The following is a 20,152-nucleotide window of genomic DNA, read 5'->3' on the forward strand; positions in this document are numbered from 1 at the left end:
CTCAAGTCAGGACTTGAACAGACTTGAGTATGATTTCAAGCACTGGAAATACGACCCTAATGGCAAGGACTTGAGTATGATTTCTAGTGCTTTTAATCATACTCAAGTCCTGACTTGAGCATTGAGTAGAGTTCTAGAATACGAGCCCTAGACATCGACTGAGCTCTCGACTCGACTACGACTTGTGAACATCAACTAATATTAATTAAGAGATTGCTGAAACTATCTCGGTTCGATATTTCTCTCCGTGTAGTTCATATATCTGTCCTGTTTTATTGAATAAATAAAATAAAAATCACGTCACTCGGTCGCTCCGTTTCGAAACGAAAGTAGACACAAACAAACAAATAAAAAGGCAACAGACACAGTTTCACTTTTTAATAGTGATTGGTATTCCTAGATAGGTAATTTTCGTATTAACAAGTTTTTGTTACTAAATAACCCGATTTGTGCATTCCTGTATCAATCGGCTGGTTCATAGAATACTTGTTCACTTGTTGAGGACGATTGAGCGTCGAATGAGATAGACGAGTTTATGCGTGTTTGTCTTATTCCTGTCGGTGCGTGCTGCTTAGGCAATCCTATATAAACAACGTAATATATATTCATTTGCGGTTTCGCGCGTAATAGATAAGCAGTACCTACTTAAGTTCAACACTTACTTACGTATTTCTCAAGACATAACAATGTCGGAAGTAAAAAAGAAGAGACGGCAATACTGTGTGGAATATATTAAATTCAGATTCATTGACAATCCCACAAGCCCATCGTCGCCTTTGTACCTTCTATGTCTAAAAACATTTTTGAATGAAGCAATGAAGCCTTCAAGACTGCAAGATCATTTGAGTAAAATGCATCCAGATAAGAAAGACAAGAATGTTTTCAAGACCTAGAGATGAATTGATGAAATGTCTGAAAACATTGAAGAATCATTGTGCAACCATCTGAGGACTAGTCAATTCTCAATTTAGCTCGATGAGTCCACTTTACCAACTAATGAAGCATTGTTGCTGTCTTACGTGAGGTTTATTAAAGATGAGAAAATATGTGAAAAACTACTGTTTGCTAGAAATTTAAAGACTGATACAAAAGGCGAAACCATATTCAATACATTGGAAAAAATTTGTGATGAGAAAGAGATTCCCTTGAAAAATATTAAATCAGTTGCTACGCATGGCGCTCTGGCTATGACAGGGTGCCATAAAGGCTTCATAGCGTATTTAAAAAGTAAAATTCCAGATGTCCTTGCTATACATTGCGTTATTCATAGACGATATTTGGTTGCTAAAAATAATATAAGTAAATAAATAAAGTAAGTAAATAATATATAATAAATTTAAGTGAACGACTATTTCAATCCCTGCAATATATCATCAGAGCAGTCAATAAAATCCGTAACAGCTCTTTGAACAATAGATTATTTCATCAGCTATGTGTTACTAATGACGAAGATTTCAACTGTTTGTTGTTTCATACTGAAGTTCGTTGGCTTTCAAGAGGCAATTGTCTGACTCGATTTTACAACTTGTTTGTCTCTGTGATAGAATTCTTAGAAACTAAAGATACAGAATTGCGCAACAAGCTCATTACATCAAAGAATGGTATAGCTTACATGACAAACCTGTAAAAATTGTTCAACGAAAATTGTGCCTTGCAGTTAGAGATTCATGTATCTAACTGCAAGGCGATGAACTAAATTTAATTAAAACAAAAAATGTCGTTGCTGCTTTCGCAGCCAAACTGCTTCTACACAAAAAGAATATGGGCAGACGTGAGTTTCACAATTTTTCGAATTTATCAGTATCCCGCAGTAACGACGACTTGTTGTCCTACTGCCAACCTTTGGAAAACCTCCACATTGACTTTACCGAACGATACCAGGACATTTTGAACGTGAAATACCAGACTGGGTGTTGGATCCGTTTTCAAATGTCAACACAGCAATATCACCTCAGCTGGAAGAAGAACTTATAGAATGGACAACGAACGAGGAAATAAAAATCAAGTTCAAAAATGGCTACCAAGAATTTTGGCTACAAAAACCGATCCCGCAATTGTACCCTGGTTTGTGGTCAATCGGTCAACGATTCTTGAAAGCATTCCCATCGTCATATTTGTGTGAACGTGGTTTTAGTGCTGTGACAACGCTGCTTACTAAAAAGAGAAATCGTTTGCATGTTACCAAACGTGGTGACTTGCAGAGCTTGAGCTGCTTGAGCAGCCGCTCATGAGTAAATTGTAACCTGATATCAACAAACTTATTAAAAAGCATCAGATTCATCCTTTTATATTACAATCGATTATGTTTGTTTCATTTTGAATAAAAGATACACTGTCTGAATACTATAAAGTTGTGTTTCAATAATCATTCTCATTGGTAGGTGTAGCCCGTAAGAGAAAAATTGAGACCTGAGCGCCGTTGTGTACTACCTACTGCGCTCAGGTCTCAAGTTAACTCTTGCGGGTTGTAGTAAAAATCTCGTTTAGAATGAATGTTTAATCTAGTGTTGGGCAAAATTTAATTGTTCTGGCTATTAAAGATTGACAATTATTTAATTGTCAATAGGTTTTAAGTAGGTGAAAAAAAAAATCTCAATGGGCAATAGACAAAATAAGTTTGGGAACAGGGGTTCCCAACAACAACAGGAGGTTTAGAGTAGGGGCTCTAAACAATACGAGGAGACCAGGGAAAGAGTGATCAAAGTTACCTAAAAACAAAACTTTTTAGTAACAGTCACGGAAGAAAAAACAATAACTAAAACTTAAGCGACGGCGACGATTCGCCGAAACTCACACATTCATAATTTAAAAATTTGAAACAAATTCAAAAGTAAATAACAAATTCTGGACTGAATTAATATAACGTAAATTTTACCCCTGTCGTTCCATCGTTCAAAGTTTAATACCATCAATGTTTATTATTGCAAGTTACATATATAATATATTTTGTTACCGTGTTTGCTTGCGAATAAAAAATATTTCATTTCATATTATTATTATTTCCATGTTTTGATGTTATATTCAAATTTCAATCAATGTGCTGCCGTCTAGCGGTTAATATCTGACCGATGACGAATTGGAGATGTTTACTAAGTTCTCCAAAAAAGAAACGATCTAATTGCAGTTTCCGTGTCTTGTAACAATAAAAAATGTTTACGGTACATAGAGTTGTAAAAAACTCGAGTCCGGGAGTCTACAGTTTAGGACTCGACTCCAATTCACAAGAGGCAACTCATAAAGATAGGGACTCACTGCTCGATATATTACAAACCTATCAAGTTTCCAAATAGATTCGAGTTTGGCATTAGTGCACGAGTAAGTAACGAGTCGAGCTCGAGTCTGGTAAGTACCTACTAAGCGGTGTTGTGGTGTGGTGTGTTAAGCTGTAGTATAATTACTGTAATATAATTAAGTATTACATCTTCTTTCTTTTATAAATCACTATATTGAGTTTTTGTTTTTTATTTAACTTGTGTGCATTAATGCATTTTCAATAAAATGGAACCCTACATGTCGTCCTCGCGACTTTGTAGTATGGAAGTCGCTTTGTGTCGAGTTTTGTTCAAACTCGAGTCAGCTTTACGACTCGAGTTCTTTTAGGACTCGAGTTCGCTCCGATGACTCGCGCTCGACTTGACTTGGACTCGTGAGTATTTTAGGCCACCGAGCCGTGCAAAATTGAGTCGAGTTAGTAAATGTATACTCCTGGACTTGAGTTTTTTACAACACTAACAATACACCACCATGTATAATATTATTAATGAGACTATTATTTTTGCACTCTAAAGTAGCGGAATAAGGCATTTATCTACAATTTTCGACAATCGACCCGATTTAGCGCAAGATAATTGACACGACCATAACTTATAAAGCGAAAATGTCAGACTGAGCTCAAGTTTACGGAACTCCGTGAATTGTTGGCACACGTAGCACGCAAACTAAGCACTTCTAACGTATTTATTGTTCTGTGGTAGCATTGGAGCACCTAGCGAAAGAGTTCGCCCAGGGAAATACTGCCAACTTACCTTTTGCTGTCGCCAAGCAGTAATGTGAGCATTACTACTATATGTATATAGATATTGCTACTAAACACCCACAAATGTACGTAACTAAAAAATTGAAGTCATAGGTAATTGCTGCTACATAGATTCAAACTCTCCATCTCTCAATAATTGAGAAACCATCGTTCTCCCAACAGGAAACGTTCTCCCAACAGGAAAACATTATTTAACTGCAGAGCTCCTTGTGGGAGTACTGTGAGCATTATTGCGTTTCTGTTTTGAAGGGTGCTGGTGAAATAACAGGCACACGGAACTTGTCAACTTATGTCTCGGGGTGACGGGCGCAGTCGCAGTGCCCCTTAGATCTTTTTGATTTAAAGCTCTGAGTGGCACTGCAACTGCGCTTGGTGGTAAGCGTTACACAATTATTATGGACGGACGTGTCTGTCCATAACAGTTATTTACCACCAAGCGTACAATTGTTCGTCTCATCACGTGGTATCATAAAAAATACACGTTTTTCTTTTTTTTGAGTTGATATCGTCATCTATTTCGTTGAACGCTGATCGTATTTAGTCTAAATCAGAAATGGTAATTAAGTTCAATGTCCTGAAAAATAAGCTTTTACGTTTAGATATAAAAATGATTGCGACCAAATGGTAGAAAAGTTAAATAATATTTATAACTATTTTTCGTTTAAAAGACTTGCATAACTTTACACACATTTATGTATTGTTGACTTTATTCCAGGTAGCATTTGTGCGTGTATTTTTTTTTCACCAATATTTAAAAAGTTTCAAACTTACATTTTTTTTATAAATTTTCTTCTCAAGCGACTTTCGTCATACTTTCCCTGGACTCTTCACATGCTTTCAATGGGTTTAGGGAAGGGTTGTCACTGCTGCAGTTCTGTCATTGTCATCGTCGTTAAATAACTGTGTTTGTTATACTTCCATTGGTATACTGTGCTTGATGGGAAACAATGTACTAATTTGAGAGTATAAAGTAAGCCATAAATTAAAATTTAAAAATCCCCGCTAAAAACAGCGAACACTAAGAAGTAGACAACTGTCTACCTACTACTCGTCGAAGCCAATTCAATGAGTACAAACTTCATGAGGCGGTCTACCTTTAATAAGGGTTAGTTCCTGTGTCCACCTTCTTACACTTCTCACGGATTAAGGCTTTTATTATTATTAAGTGGTCCATAATTGTGCAATTGTACCGACTGTTCATCAACCAGGAAGGCAGAAAAATTCTAAATAACCTCAAATTTGTACTTAAAACGTTATTGACGTAATATTTTTTGTAAATTGCACTGTTGATAATGTTCAAAATGTTTGGCTATTGCACAGCGTCATCTACTGAGGTAGTGTGCAACTAAAGGTAAATGTTAGCGTTGGAACTCAATGCTAAATGTTAAATATGAAGTTACTGTTTTATAAAAATAAGACAGGTAGAAATAAATCACTAGGTGCTAATGTGACACCATATTACACCTTATTTTTGTGCTTAGGTACTTATAAGTAAAAAGTTATAAGTACTGCGCACGATCGATTTTTTTGGGTTTATGTATCGCCATCTACAACACGAATATTGTACTACTATAACGACGATCATGGTATATGGGCGACCTCTGTGATTAGCAGTGTGAACCATTTGCTTGCAAACGCGAACGCATACAGTTGTAGTGTGTATGTATATCACTAGATGGTCTTTGGAAAAAAACTTGGTTATTAATTTAAATGTTAATGACAAAGAAATAAAATATTTTTACTTTATTATCATGTTGAATTTTTTTCTCATACGTTAATGTGGTTCAAGGTGAATGAAAGTAGAAACTGTGTGACAAAAAAGAAACTACGTACTTGTGTCTATAGTTTTCGCAATAAAAATAAACTTAGTACGTCTGTAGCGTGATTGCAGACTTTACTAATATTTATAAAATTTTGTTAAGTATGTTGAACTTTAAATATTGAACAAGAAGGAAGTATTAGTTATTGGGAATATTGATTATCTTCAAAGTGCAGACACATAACCGAATTAGTTACCATTTTACGAGTAAAGGTATTTTATACAAAAATATCGAAATCAATACACATTAGAATAAAACCTTTTTTTTTAATTGGTGGATTCTCGCATTTGGTATTCGGCAAAGATAAATTACTCTTAATTATATTCGAGACACAATTTAAGGACACACTTCGTATTTACCCATATGAGAGATTAATAACGCGTTTGATAACCGCTATTTGTCGTTTGTTTAAAACAAACGAAAAGAGCGCAATGGACTTCATTTGACATCAAAATCCAATTTTATTACACGCGATGTTTTTTGGGCGACCTCTTAATGCATAATTGGACTTGTACTGTGTTGTACGGATTTTAATGTATACAAACTTACTGTTCAGAGAACCTATTTATTTTCTATTTGTTATTAAGGCACCTTCTTCGTCATATCACAGGTCATATTAAAATATTATGTATTGTTATTAAGCTACCTATGTAGGTAGTTCAAGATTCACCGATTTTTCAATCTGTATGTACACTACGGTCACAGTAAAATGATCTCCACCTGACTTTTTGTCGTACTGTTTACGTTTTTCACGTAGAAATAATAATAAAGTTTATTTCCTTCACGCAACTTTGTAACAATATAATAGCATTCTGTTGTAAACCAATACATTTGTTATCTGTAAAGTCTCTGCTTCCTCTGGAGACCTTATGGTCTCCAGGCCGTGGAAGCCTGTACAAAATATTCTTAAAACAATGACTTCGACAAGAATTATTGATAAGTAGGAACGATAAATAAAAATTACTTTTAAACAAAGCAAAATATTAAAAAAGTAAAAATCAAAAGGAGAACTTAACTGCGTGAAAGAAAGAAATATAACAGAAACGTAACGTCGACAGTCGTATCAAATACGACAGAATATACTGTATTTATGAAAAGTAGGACAGTATACGCCTCACTAATCGCTGTACCTCTAATACAAGTACTACAGCTCCGAAACCATACAAACATGGGAGTTCGGTGAAAGAACGTTTCTACTAGTAAAATGCAGTTTATTTGTAACAGTAATTATCTATAAGAAATGAAAAGATTTGTTCTTTGGACTATTGACTCAGACAGCCGTCAGCTGGGCTGTGACCATGGGATTTGTAGAGCCCGAAACGTTGGTTTGTTTGAGAAACAAACATACGCCATTCAGATCTCAAAAAAATAGTTTAATTTTCATATGCCGCCCTCGTCATAACTAACGTATTAATATCTTATTCAGTTACAATTTTATTGTTAAGTAAAATAAGCGTAATTGTCTTTTTTTTTAGGTGACAATAAAACTGCAACAAAATTGCAAACCCATTACTTATGAGAGAGTATTTGTAATAATCGCAAAAACCTAAGAACTTAAACAATAATTACTAATTAGCTACCTACTCTTTAGTTTTGCTAAAGGTATATTTTTATATGTGAGGTTAAGTTAGAGCGGCAGTAGTGTAGACACGCATATTCGCAGGCAGCTAGCTCCAAAACAACGTTTACTTCGCTGTTGGCTGCCGTGGTGTCGCACGCATCCAACCACGCAACAAACAAATAAAATCTTTTAAGTGGCACTTGGTTCCCGATTCAAGTGAAATAATGAAGGTAAGTGAAAATAAATATAAAAAGTGGAGTGATTTGGTGTTAAAATTGGTTTAATTCAAGTGTTTTGTAATTGTTAAACAAAAATACGGCGGAATGCAACAAGTATTGGCACACCGAAATTTTAGCAAACATGTTTAATTTGTGAGGGTAGTGTTTTATATAACGTCTATTATAAAACTTAACGTTAGTCAGGTCTGAACTTAGTAAAAAATATTGTAAAAAACACCGTTGACTGTCTCGTTCTTGTAATACAGAATATTATTTTAGTATAAAGTCAAGTTGCACTCGAGCAAACTCATAACGGGAACTAAATATATCATGGCAATTGAAATAAAAAAAACCATACGTGTGTTCTGGCGCAAGTTAATTCAGAACCACTCTAGATACATACAGCCACATTTGATATTTTATAGAACGAATGGAATTTTAAGAGTGGATGGAAACGTAGGTAAAGGTCAACCTTGGCGTACTTAACTAAGGATGACCTTAAAATAGCCAGGTCATGAAACAACTGCTGCGAGTGAAAGAAGTGACAAAAATATGTCAGGATCGTAGCGGGTGTGGTATATGCATAATTTATTTATTTATATAAGGTACACTTGAGGAAATTTCTAAGTGAGAAACGTTCCATATTCAAAACAACAAGATGATCGCCATACCAATTATATGTATTTTTAATCCATTTATCTTGAAAACTGTTCAAAATACATGGATCGCTGGTATTGTATAATTGTTATAATTATGCACTCTAGAAAGATCTTTATAAAGTAGGTCCTCCATGAATGAGCAGCGGATTGATTGGCCACAAAGACTGACTAGAAAGATATACATTCAAAATTAGACCGATTTTCTTTCGGATAATAAACGACACTAACCCTTTACAGATAGATGCACTCTATGCATGCATATGTAACAGGAAGGGTAGAAAATCGATTATTAGATTTGTTTAGTTGAAGCCTGTCTCCAAATGAAGGTGGGCAGATATTACGGATCCGCATTTGCAATGATCAGTCAGATGTGAGAGAGTAAAAACTATTTAAATTGTGAATTTCCTAGGGATGTTGTTCAATATTACATTTTTTTTTATAATTCTAAGTAACGGGACGAGCAAGTGAGCCTGGTGGAAAGCTTCGCGCCTGTCCATAACAGTTGCAGTGCCACTCAGAGCTTTGTTATTGCTAAGTTCTGTGCGGCACTCACAATGCGCCCGTCATCCTGAGGCATACGTTGACAAGTCCCATGTGCCTGTAATTTCACAAGTATCCTAACCCTTCAAAACGGGAATACAGTAATGCTCACATTACCCACTGCTTGGCGGAAGAACTAGATAAGGTGGCAATACTTCTCTGGAGGAATTCTATCACAAGAAGCTCCACTGTTACTAAAAGATCTTATTAATAAATGCAGGGTGCGATATTTTGATTCAGCGCTCTTCCACTTCCACTTTTTACTTTTATATTTAATCAAAATAATACGTGTCATATTAGCAAATAAAGAGACAATCGATAAATTAAAACATAACTAATCAACTATGTTAAATGTACCACAAAAGTATACGACTTCAATTCTTAAATGGTTCATCAGGTTTCACTATTAAATTAATTGCATACTGAATACAAGAATCTCATTTAGTTAGTCAATAAAAAATAAGTTCTCACAGCATCTTATCCATTGGTTTCGCACAGGCGCGAACACAGTCGATGCGGTGTAAGAACTATTGATAAATAATAATTCATATCGAACGTTAGGGAGATAACGTCAGACCGTAACTGTTTGCATGTCTGTCTGTTTATTTACGACAACCGCCCCTTGCTGTGGCAGTAATAGTACAGTTACTGTCCTAAAAGCTGTATTTAAGGATTATGAATAACATGACAAATGGTATGGAGTTTCGCAAATTGAACTTAATGATACAAAAGAAAGAATAATAATAATATGCCTTTCTTATGATACTAAGAGATAGGATGAACAATTCGTGCTCTGCTACTCATAATATAGAGTTTGTGTTATGTCTCAGGGCGATGGGCGCAGAGGCGGTGCTCCTCAGTGTATATGATTTAAAGCACTGAATGGTTAACACCGCAACCGTTATAAAGTCTGATGACTTTAGTCACTATGACGCTTCACACTCATTTCAAATTTCCTTAAATTATTTATGAATAAGTGTAATCAAATCAGTGACTGTAGTATGGTATTTATCGTGTAATATCCTCTAATGCTTATCAAGTTATCACCAACATAGTAAACACGCATTTCTATGTATTGTCAATTTTGGCCTAGAATCATGTGTATCATAGTCAAAATTTATTTAACCGACTTCTAAAAAAGGAGGAAGTTCTGAATGCGACTGTATTTTTGTTGGCTTAGGGCACGGAAAATGCGAGGTGGTTCAAACTATGTGTCCAAGAATGTATTTTGACATAACATTCTATTACTTCAATAGAGAAAACTGCCTCCGTGGCCCAACGGTTACCATACCGGACTGCCACGCAGAGGTCCCAGGTTCGATTCCCGGGCCGGAAGTAAAGTATTCCCCTGGACGAACTCTTTCACTAGGAGCTCTACTGCTTCTAAAAATATATTGCATGCACATACTGATAAATTTAGTGTATAATGTATTTATGAATTCTCAAAAATTACAATTCAAATGAACTTGTGTCCCTGTCGGACAATTAGCCGATGATGATTCTAATGAATCAAGTTCGGCTATTTACTTCGTAATATTTATAGGCTGCCATCACTATCTACTTGCATGCGGGCAACACTTTTGAGCAATGAACTGTCATTTTACTCCGTCTTCAAAAAAATATAGACTATACCAACATCTATATACTTACAAATTTAAAGCGTTACAGAGGCATTTTACATATGACGGAAACTTCATTTTTTTAAATTGATTTTTTAGAATGCGTAAACCCATTATTCCCTGGCTGCAGATGTGTTCCCAGAAAGCTATAACTTGGGCATCTTCAAGGTGGGAGTGGATAGGCATTATACATATAGTTGTGTATACTCCATCATTCACCTCATTGTCACTTTGCATCACATGAGCACTATTTCTATTCATAAAAAAGAAATTACACTACAGAAATACCATTAATCTGGACATATTGTATTTAGCATTCTTGTGTATTTAAATCAAATTTTTGTTTCATTTAAATTTAAATAAATCAGCGATGGCGTGAAATTATGAACAATAAAAATAACAGTATAGTGGGTAAATGACGTTTTTCACAGATGGAAGGGTTATCTGTCGGTGCAGATCCCGCCTGACACATGGCATTACCTTGACATGCGAACGCATCGTGACTTCCATTTTTAACCGATTTCAAAAAAAGGAGGAGGTTCTCAATTCGACTGTATGTTTTTTTTGTATGTATGTTACGCGATAACTCTGGTATTTATGAACCGATTTTGTTGATTCTTTTTTTGTTGGAAAGAGGGTACTTCCATAGTGGTCCCAATTAATTTTGAAGAAAATCACCTACCTCCAAGGTTGGCTGTTCACGCATGAAGATTCATTTTTATAAATAGTGCCTAAATTTTATTATAAAGAGCAATTATTTTAATAATTGATTGTGCTATTCTCCAATTCAAGGCGTTTTTCTCTTAATATACTTCGAGTAGTGAGAACCGATTTTTATTATCTCCTGTGTCAAGTTCTGGATAGTGGCGAACTAGGGGATGAATCCAGGTTTGCGCACTTTCCGGTAAACCGATCTCAATAAAACTTGACAAACAGATCTAGTTCCACGTACTTTTGAGGTCGATTTTTACTGTAAACATAATATTAATGATAAATGCCAGTTTATGAATGCAAGAATCCCTTTTCGTCTTCCATTTTCGAAATCTTTGCTAATTATTATTTTTAATGTTTTTTTTTAATGGCACTTGAATACTTTGCAGAATGAAAATCGAAAAGGATGTCAAGAGTTTTTATTTCAGTATTATAGTATTCTGACATCGGTGTCATATTGCACAAATATCCATTAATTTTAATGATCCTTTAATTGACATTCTATCGACTAGTTTTGTTTGGATAAAGTACAAGTAGATAAAATAAAAACAAATTATGGTTTACGACCGGAGATCAGAATAAAGGCAAAGTATATTTAATTAAACTTTAAAATATACACATTGATAATACCTCCTTCTGGAATCTCAGAATGATTAAAAATACCAGGCAAAAACTCAAAACGAAAATATTTCCTCACAATTACAAAACTTATCTTGTAAATACACTACCACAGTAAAATAATTGCTACTTACACATTAAAAATGTAAAATAATATTTAGAGAAGGTATTATCAACTCTATGTGTGTCAAATCTTTTAAGTTAAGGTCAAATGAGCGCTTATATTTTACAAAAAAATATACTTTGCTCATTCTGATCTTTGTGGCTCAACTCACACTGGCGCAGAGTAGAAGCGTCGCGACGCGTCATGTTCTTTTGCGTATAGCATATTTATCTCTATTTTCCCATAATTAAAGTACAAATTTGTGTTATGCAAATATAGAATCGCGCGTCGCCGCGCGTCGCCGCGCGTCGCCAGGCCTTACTTGTGCGCAGTGACGCGTCACACGTCGACCAAACTGTGATCCGGGCGCGCTAATGCGAATATCGTCACGCGACGACACGCGTCGCCACGTTTTGTAGTTGAAAAACTGGGCGCAACGCGACGACGCTTCGACTCTGCGCCAGTGTGAGTTGAACCTAAAGTACACGTTAGATTTAAAGTCGTCAAGATAAAGAAGAAATAATTTAACAATATTCAGCAACAGGAGTCTTGCAACTCATATTATTAGTTAGGTAGATTGGATGTACCACTTAATATAGGAGATACTTGTATTACCCTAGTAAACATACGTATATATATATATTAATTCTACCACGTAATAGCTAGCAACTTGTTATGAGTTACCGTTATTATGCTAGGTCAGTGCCTCGTTTGTTTGACGATTTCACATCGCTTAGATGAGTATAAAACATTAATCCGAATTTAGTATAACAGATTTTGGTGGCAAATAACCCTTTCAAAGTTAAACAGTTAAGTAAGTCTTCTTTAGAAGAAACAATATACATCTTTTTTATTATTTTTCAAAATACATTACTAGGGCTGCTATAAAAACTTGAAAATGCTATTTGAAAACTTATAAGCACACTAAGGGTCGTATTCCAGAACTCTACTCAATGCTCAAGTCAGGATATGAGTAGGATTCAAAGCACTCGAAATCATACTCAAGTCCCGGCTATTAAGGTCGTATTTCCAATGCTTGTGCTTTCCTGACTTGAGCATTGAGTAGAGTTCTAGAATACGACCCTAAGTCTAAGAAAACACAAATCAACACTAAAACGGTATATCGATGCCTTACTTTCTCCAGCTCGTATCTTATACAGAGTGATTATTCAGGAGATGGCAAATCTTTCTATTTATTTTAAATTTCTTATTAAGGGTTAACAACCCTAAATTAATATTTAGATGTATTACTTTAAGAGTAGGTAAACGCTAGTGTATGAATATGGAAGAAATGTGATGTGAAGTCAGCCTGCAAAATTTGTATATAGAATCCATTTTTTGCATTTCAGTAACTTTGTGCTATAAGATACGAGTTTGAGAAAGTAAGGCGACGTTCTGTCTCGATCAGGGTTCTTCGTAAAAAATGTGCAACCATCTCTCAGTAAAGTTAACAACTCGATATCGAGTTCTTACGTTTTCGCGATTGTTACACGTAGGAAATGAAACTACTTTTCGGATTTTGATCGCGTATATTTTAAATTTTTATGGAATTGATATTCAATTACTTTTTGTGAAATTACTCCACTAGTTGGTTATAATACAAAGATCGAATATAGAGAAAATTTCATTCAATCCGGCTGGATTCGAACCAGCGTCTTCTAGCATACCATGCCAGACGCTATACCACCTAAGCCACGGAACGAACCAGCGGACCTCACGAATTTTTCTATGTGCTTGTTGTCTTTGTTTTTTGTTTTTCAACGACTTTTTAGTCGTAGCGCCATCTATGAGAAATCTATGATATTTTTATCACCCAGTTACATACCTTTACAGCTATCGGCCCTGGCGAGAGATGTCGCTATTCACTGCATTTAAAATTTTTATTGAGTTGATATTCAATTATTTTTTTGTGAAATTACTCCACTAGTTTGTTATAATTATTAATACAAAGATCGAACACTCAGAAAAAATTCCTTCGATCCAGCCGGATTCGAACCAACGTCTTCTAGCATACCGTGGCGGATGCTATACCAACTAAGCCACGGAACGAACCATATCATATCCATACATTCATACCATATCGCGTACATTTGTTTTATTCAAACAAACCAACATTTCGGACCCTTTATAGGTCCCACGGTCACAGCTAACTGTAAACTGTTGACGGCAAAGGCCCCGAAACGTCGGTTTCTTTGAAAAAACAAATATATGCGATTTAAATCCGAAAAATAATTTTGATTTCCTATTTACTTGAGACAAAAAAAATCTTTAAAATAAACCAAAATTTGAACAATTACGCAACTAAAATATTGTTTGCAAATCCAAAATCTTTATTTAAATAGTCTTTACAACTTTATGGTGTGAAAAAAAAAACAAGTTATTTGAATAAAATCGAATAAAAAACATAACTTTTCAACGATTATTTATAGACGATGATTTTGCTAAAGTTATCAATAGTAACGGAAGTTGATGATAATTTCGTAGGATGTGGTTCGTAACTAGCGAGATTGTTAGAACGTAATAGGTAATCAAGTAATCATATAAATATTAAACCGCTATATATTTTTTTTCTCGTTTTGAAGAGGTACAACACAAACGTTGTTCTTGTTGATAAAAAAACTCAAGTATTTTCCAACTATTGCATCAGTCTGTCGCTACAAAACTTTTAGTATTTATAACGTTTTTATTAATGTTTCTATGTACCTACTTGTTACGGGTGGATTTTTTATTTTAACGTCGTTTTTCTTTGGTAAACTTTATACTTTTGTAAATTGTACAAATTTTGTAAATCTATTTTGCTTGGTCTTTCTCAAATAGTGTTAGTATCCGATTGATACAGTCCGCTGCAACTATAATAACAAATAATTAGTAGAATCGAGCATGAGTACGTACAAAGAGAGACATTGCGAATGGAGGACGCGAAAAGAGTATCAATCTCAAATTCATATCAAAGCACGAAAACACCCAAAACAGACGCAAGTCGCACGAAGAAATCAAACTTATTTCAACGCTAACTGGTCTTGATGACTTGGTGCCAGTTTTAAATGTATTATTTGCTCATTTTTCATGGCGTAATTCAGGGGCTGATGTTTCCATTTAGGTGTGATAGGGCCTGTGCAGGAACATAGATATAGGAAAAAACACCGCTCTTCTATAAAATTAATAGGTATACATTGCTCCTTTATTATTTAAACATTATGAAAGAAACTACTTTTATTTCTAAACCGGTGTTACAACTACCAAAAATATATAATAGTTCAGGGTTGTAGAAAAATACACTGACACAAAAAAAAATCGGAAAAAATATTCAAACCTTTTTTAATTTTAATCTAATTATTAAATAATTCCATATAATATAGGATTATTGTGTATTTGACTACATTCCGTCGAATTGCCTTTGTATGTTGTTGTACGACGTGTTTGAAATGTAAGCGACTTCGAAAAGTGAAAAAAAGAACGATATTAAAAATAGTGAATAACAACGACTAAGCGATCGTAATTGCATAATTAAAAACAATAAACAGAATGCTCATAGTACACAGATATATCTACAAAAACAAGTTCATTGTAATTATATTATTCGTAAATGTTCATGACCTAGTGATCCTGGGTGCAAGTGCACTGTTATAAGGGACAATTGTAAGTGAATTACTCTCGATACATATCATATTCGATCACTGATTGCCGTCCGACCTACTTAGATGATTCTTTAGATGACTCGTTGTGGGGTCATGATCGACCACCTTCGCAAATGAACTGTGAGAAAGAGTCATAGAAATATAGTGAAAGGCAATTTGTTGGTCAGTCACATCCACAGACGTATATCTAGATTGACGCCGCAAGTACAGCAAATTGTATGAAAACCAAGCGTGCCACATTTTTTGTACCCACTATGATGTCACAAGAGCTATTTAGTGATGGAAACCTCCTTCTACTCGCTCTAAACCGATTGATTGAACGGAATATGCGTAAACACGCGTATTCCATTCAATTGTTTAAATATTTGTTGATTACAAGTAGTCGTAATAATAATATAGCAGAAAAATACTAGAATAAGTTATAGATAGTTAATCATTGTTATTAATTAATAATAAAATTTAGACGTCGCGTAAACAAGTCTGCAGTCTGCGAGCATGTCATGGAAAAACCTATATAATAGGGGTTAAAGTATGAAATTGCCGATTTGTACTGAAAATCTAAATTGTTTATTTTTTAAATTTTTAACAAATTTATTTAATCAAAATAGTTGCCATTATTATCTATACATTGCTGCCATCTAATGGGAAGGTTATTAATGCCTTTGCGATAGAACTCCGACGATCTAGACTGCACAAACTGTGTGAAAGCATTTTGTACTGCCTCCTGGGAAGAAAACTTCTTGTCACGTAGATAATTGTCCAAATCACGAAAAAAAATGGTAGTCCGTTGGAGCAAGGTCTGGTGAATACGGAGGATGACGAATGGTTTCTAACTGCAGTTCCTGAAGGGTCAAAATGGTTTCTCGTGCTGTGTGAGGTCTCGCGTTGTCGTGGAGCAATAATGGTGAAGATCGATTCATGAGTCGGGGCTGTTTTACTGCTAGTTTTGTCAACATGGTTCGGAGTTCGGCACAATAGACATCTGCCGTTATTGCTTGACCAGATCGGAGAAAACTATAGTGAATAACACCATGCTGAGACCACCAAACAGTTACCATTACCTTTTTATTGGTAAGTTTTGCTTTAGGACACTGTTGTGGCATTTGTCCTGGGGTCAGCCATTGCATTTTTCTTTTCCGGTTATCATAAAGAATCCACTTTTCATCACATGTTACAATTCGATCCAATATTCCTTCATTTCTGTACCGGTTCAACAAGGCAACACAAGTTTCAACACGCGTTTCTTTCTGCAGATCAGTCAAATCATGAGGCACCCATTTTTCGTATTTTATTGATTTGACGCAAGTGAGTCAATATTGTGGGTAAGGTAACGTTAAACCATGCCGCTAATTCCTGGGTAGTTTGACTAGGATCGGCTTCCACTATCTCTCTTAATTCATCGTTATTCACCTGTGTGGGCGGTCTTCCTCGTGGCTCGTTCTTTAAGTCGAAATTTCCATCACGAAAGCGTTTAAACCAAAATCGCACGGTGCGTTCATTAGTAGACCCCTCTCCAAACGCAGCATTGATATTGCGGGCTGTTTTTGCCGCGTTAGTTCCGCGGAACTCGTATTCAAAAATCACTCGAATTTTCGCAGTATCCATCTTTCTTGTCTAAATTGAATAACAAAAACAATTGAAAGTCGATATTCAAATGTTTCAAATTTAAAAAAAAAAAATCACAGAAACCATTTGAAAAAAGTTTCATTCGAAAACCTCAAACCATGAAGATTCTATGAAAATTCAAAGAACCTATTGCAATAAAACGGCAATTTCATACTTTAACCCCTAATATTTGATGAAGTTTGACAAACCCCAGGTCCTTGCAAAAGAAGTCCGTTATCTACCCAGGATGCTGCGAGAGGCCATTGAAATTAAAAAAACATCCTAATTTCAACAGGGAAGATGGTTTCTCCGTACCACCACTTGGGATCCAGTATTTCCACTAATGGAAAATCCCAAATAGACATAAGACTGCAGTGCTAATTAATATGTTTCAGTTTATTCTAATTCCTATTATTAATTAATAATAAATTGAACTTAATAAAAATTCATTTAATAAAATAATTTGTAAAACTTAATGTAGCGTAAATTGGAATGTTTTCTTCCACCTCAGTCAACCGTGACCATGGGACCTGTGAAGGGCCCGAAATGTCGGTTTGTTTGAAAAAACAAATATACGCGATTTAAATTCGGAAAAATAGTTCCATTTCCTATGTGTAACAATCGCGAAAACCTAAGAACTCGATACTTAAATTACTGTTTAGTTCTTTACTCCAAAGCGGTCAACATCTTCAAAAAAGATTGACTATTAACTCAAAAGCTCTATCATTAAAACAAACAAGTTTCGTTCTAAAACTTTCATTAATGAACTCAATCACACAGAAAGAAAAAAAATCCTGTGTGAATGCCCATTTTATTTATCTTTTAGGTACTTGTAGATTGCATAATTATTGTTTGCATTTACATTTCAACAGAGATAGAGCGAAGTTCAATGTCTCATGAACGACGTACAAACTTGCATGTTATCGGTTGAAGATGGCAAAGGGTGAGCGAAATGATATAACGGATCCTTTATTTACACAGGATTTTGACAAAATAGGCAACATGTTAGTAAGAAAGCGACATAGATGGCTGATAGCTTCCAAATACAAAGAAGTGTTGTGGTATCGGTTCGCGTTGTTTAAAACATATGTATATATCACCTACGGTTTGAACAAAAATTTTGTCTATAACGACACTGGACAGGTAACGTAACGTGCATTTGGAAAATATTACAAAAGAGCGTTTTACCTTTCCAGGGTCGATGTGTTTATTCACAAAATGACCATCAAAGGTTATGCTGGGATTTTTATCGCGAGAATGTAACCAAATCTTGTTTTCCACAATACCGACAACAACAGATTAATTTCAGATTTATAATCTCCACATAGAGGTGTTGTTCGAATACCGTTTGAATATATTTAAATTTAATTTACTGAAGCTAAATGGCGGCTTTGTAAATTTTGTTCTTGATTGTGTGTAGTCATAAAGAAAGAAAGAATTTATTGGTTGTTTTGCTCTTTTTCTTGTTATTTATCTATGAATGAGTGCTGATAATAAAAATAGTAGCAGTGGAGCTCCTTGTGAATGAGTTCGTCCACGGAAGTACTGCTACCTTACCTAATTCTACCGCCAAGCAGTAATGTGCGCATTACTGCTTCCGGTTTGGAAGGGTATGGGTGCTGGTGAAATTACAGGCACATGGAACTTCTCCACATAATGTGTCACAAGGTGACGGGCACAGTGACAGTGCCCCAAAGATCTTTGCGATTGACAGCTCTAAGTGGCCCTTCAACTGTAATGGACAGGCGTGTCGATTGCCATCAGGCGCACGACTTGTTCGTCCCGTCATTTGATATAAAAAAAGAAGTATTTTTAAGTATATTATCTTAATTAAAAACAGCTTTATTTGAATTGAATAATAGATAACCTAACCTCAGTACAGAGTACTAAAAAAGCCTACCTCAAAAGTCATTCATCCCCTAGTTTACCACTAAATGGGACCACTTCTGGGTACTCTCTTTCCAACAAAAAAAGAATCATCAAAATCGGTTCACAAATGGCGAAGTTATCGCGTAACATACATAAGAAAAGAAAAAAACATACAGTTGAATTGATAACCTCCTCCTTTTTTTAAAGTCGGTTAAAAATCAAGAACATGATAAATTAGGACGTAATTTATAGCAACGTTATAAAGTTATAATGTTGTTTATTTTTTGTTAAAAGAAATAAGTGCTCATTTGACCTCCATCCCACCTGATAGAAAGTGACGATGAGGTTAATGATTGACTTTTCAATAAAAGGCCCAAGTTACAGCGTTCAGGGAATAAGTCTGTAGGCAGGGAATTCCATCCCATTGTCGTTCGCCATGTAAATGTTGAAGCGTAACGCTTTGTGACAATTCTTGGAATATACACAATATAGGGGTGGAATCGAAGCCTAGGTTTAGTCATGATGTAAAGGCGAATTAAATTAATATTAATATCATTAATGTTTCATGCATGTAAGTTCGTACGTACACGCCTGCGGACGTGCGTGCGTTCGTGCGTACGCGCAAGTGTGTGTTTATTCCTCGTCAAATAAAAACAAAAACAATTCTTAAAAAAAACAGTAATAAACATGCAAAGAAGATGCTGCCAACATAACAAAACAAACTTTTCTAATGAAACTTATGTTCACTTACGATTTGTTATTGCCATTAGAAAACAAAAGTGGTAAATATTTGTCTTATTACATGTGACGCATGACTTCGAATCAGTGGACAGAAAAATCATTAGTTACGTTCGAATGATTCTGAGTATTAGCATCGTAAATATCTTAAAAGGAAAAGTAATGGTACACGATATGAACACAGCTGTGTTGTCATATACGTCGAAGTGGGTAGAATAATGCTTATATTTACTCTCCATATACGTAGGGCATACAGAAAGTTTCAGGAACTGGCCACTTGTAAAAGAAACCAGAAAAAACAAATACGAAATTTGAAAAAGGAACTCTCTGTGAGTAAGTTACTGTTTACTTTATGAGACTCTCATTTGTTTTTTCGTTGTCGTTTCAGCGTCGTTTTGAAAAGTGTGAGTCGCTATT

The 20,152-nt window shown here is 35.1% G+C and overlaps 1 protein-coding gene across 1 annotated transcript in view; it reads right to left on the reverse strand.

Moving 5' to 3' along the window:
* LOC113226632 (RNA helicase aquarius) overlaps window positions 1-20,152 on the reverse strand; it is a 129,825-nt gene that overhangs the window by 72,262 nt on the left and 37,411 nt on the right. The window lies entirely within an intron of this gene.

The sequence above is a fragment of the Hyposmocoma kahamanoa genome, unplaced genomic scaffold, assembly GCF_003589595.1.
Source record: "Hyposmocoma kahamanoa isolate Upper Pololo Valley unplaced genomic scaffold, ASM358959v1 192, whole genome shotgun sequence".
NCBI classification, from domain to species: Eukaryota; Metazoa; Arthropoda; class Insecta; order Lepidoptera; family Cosmopterigidae; genus Hyposmocoma; species Hyposmocoma kahamanoa.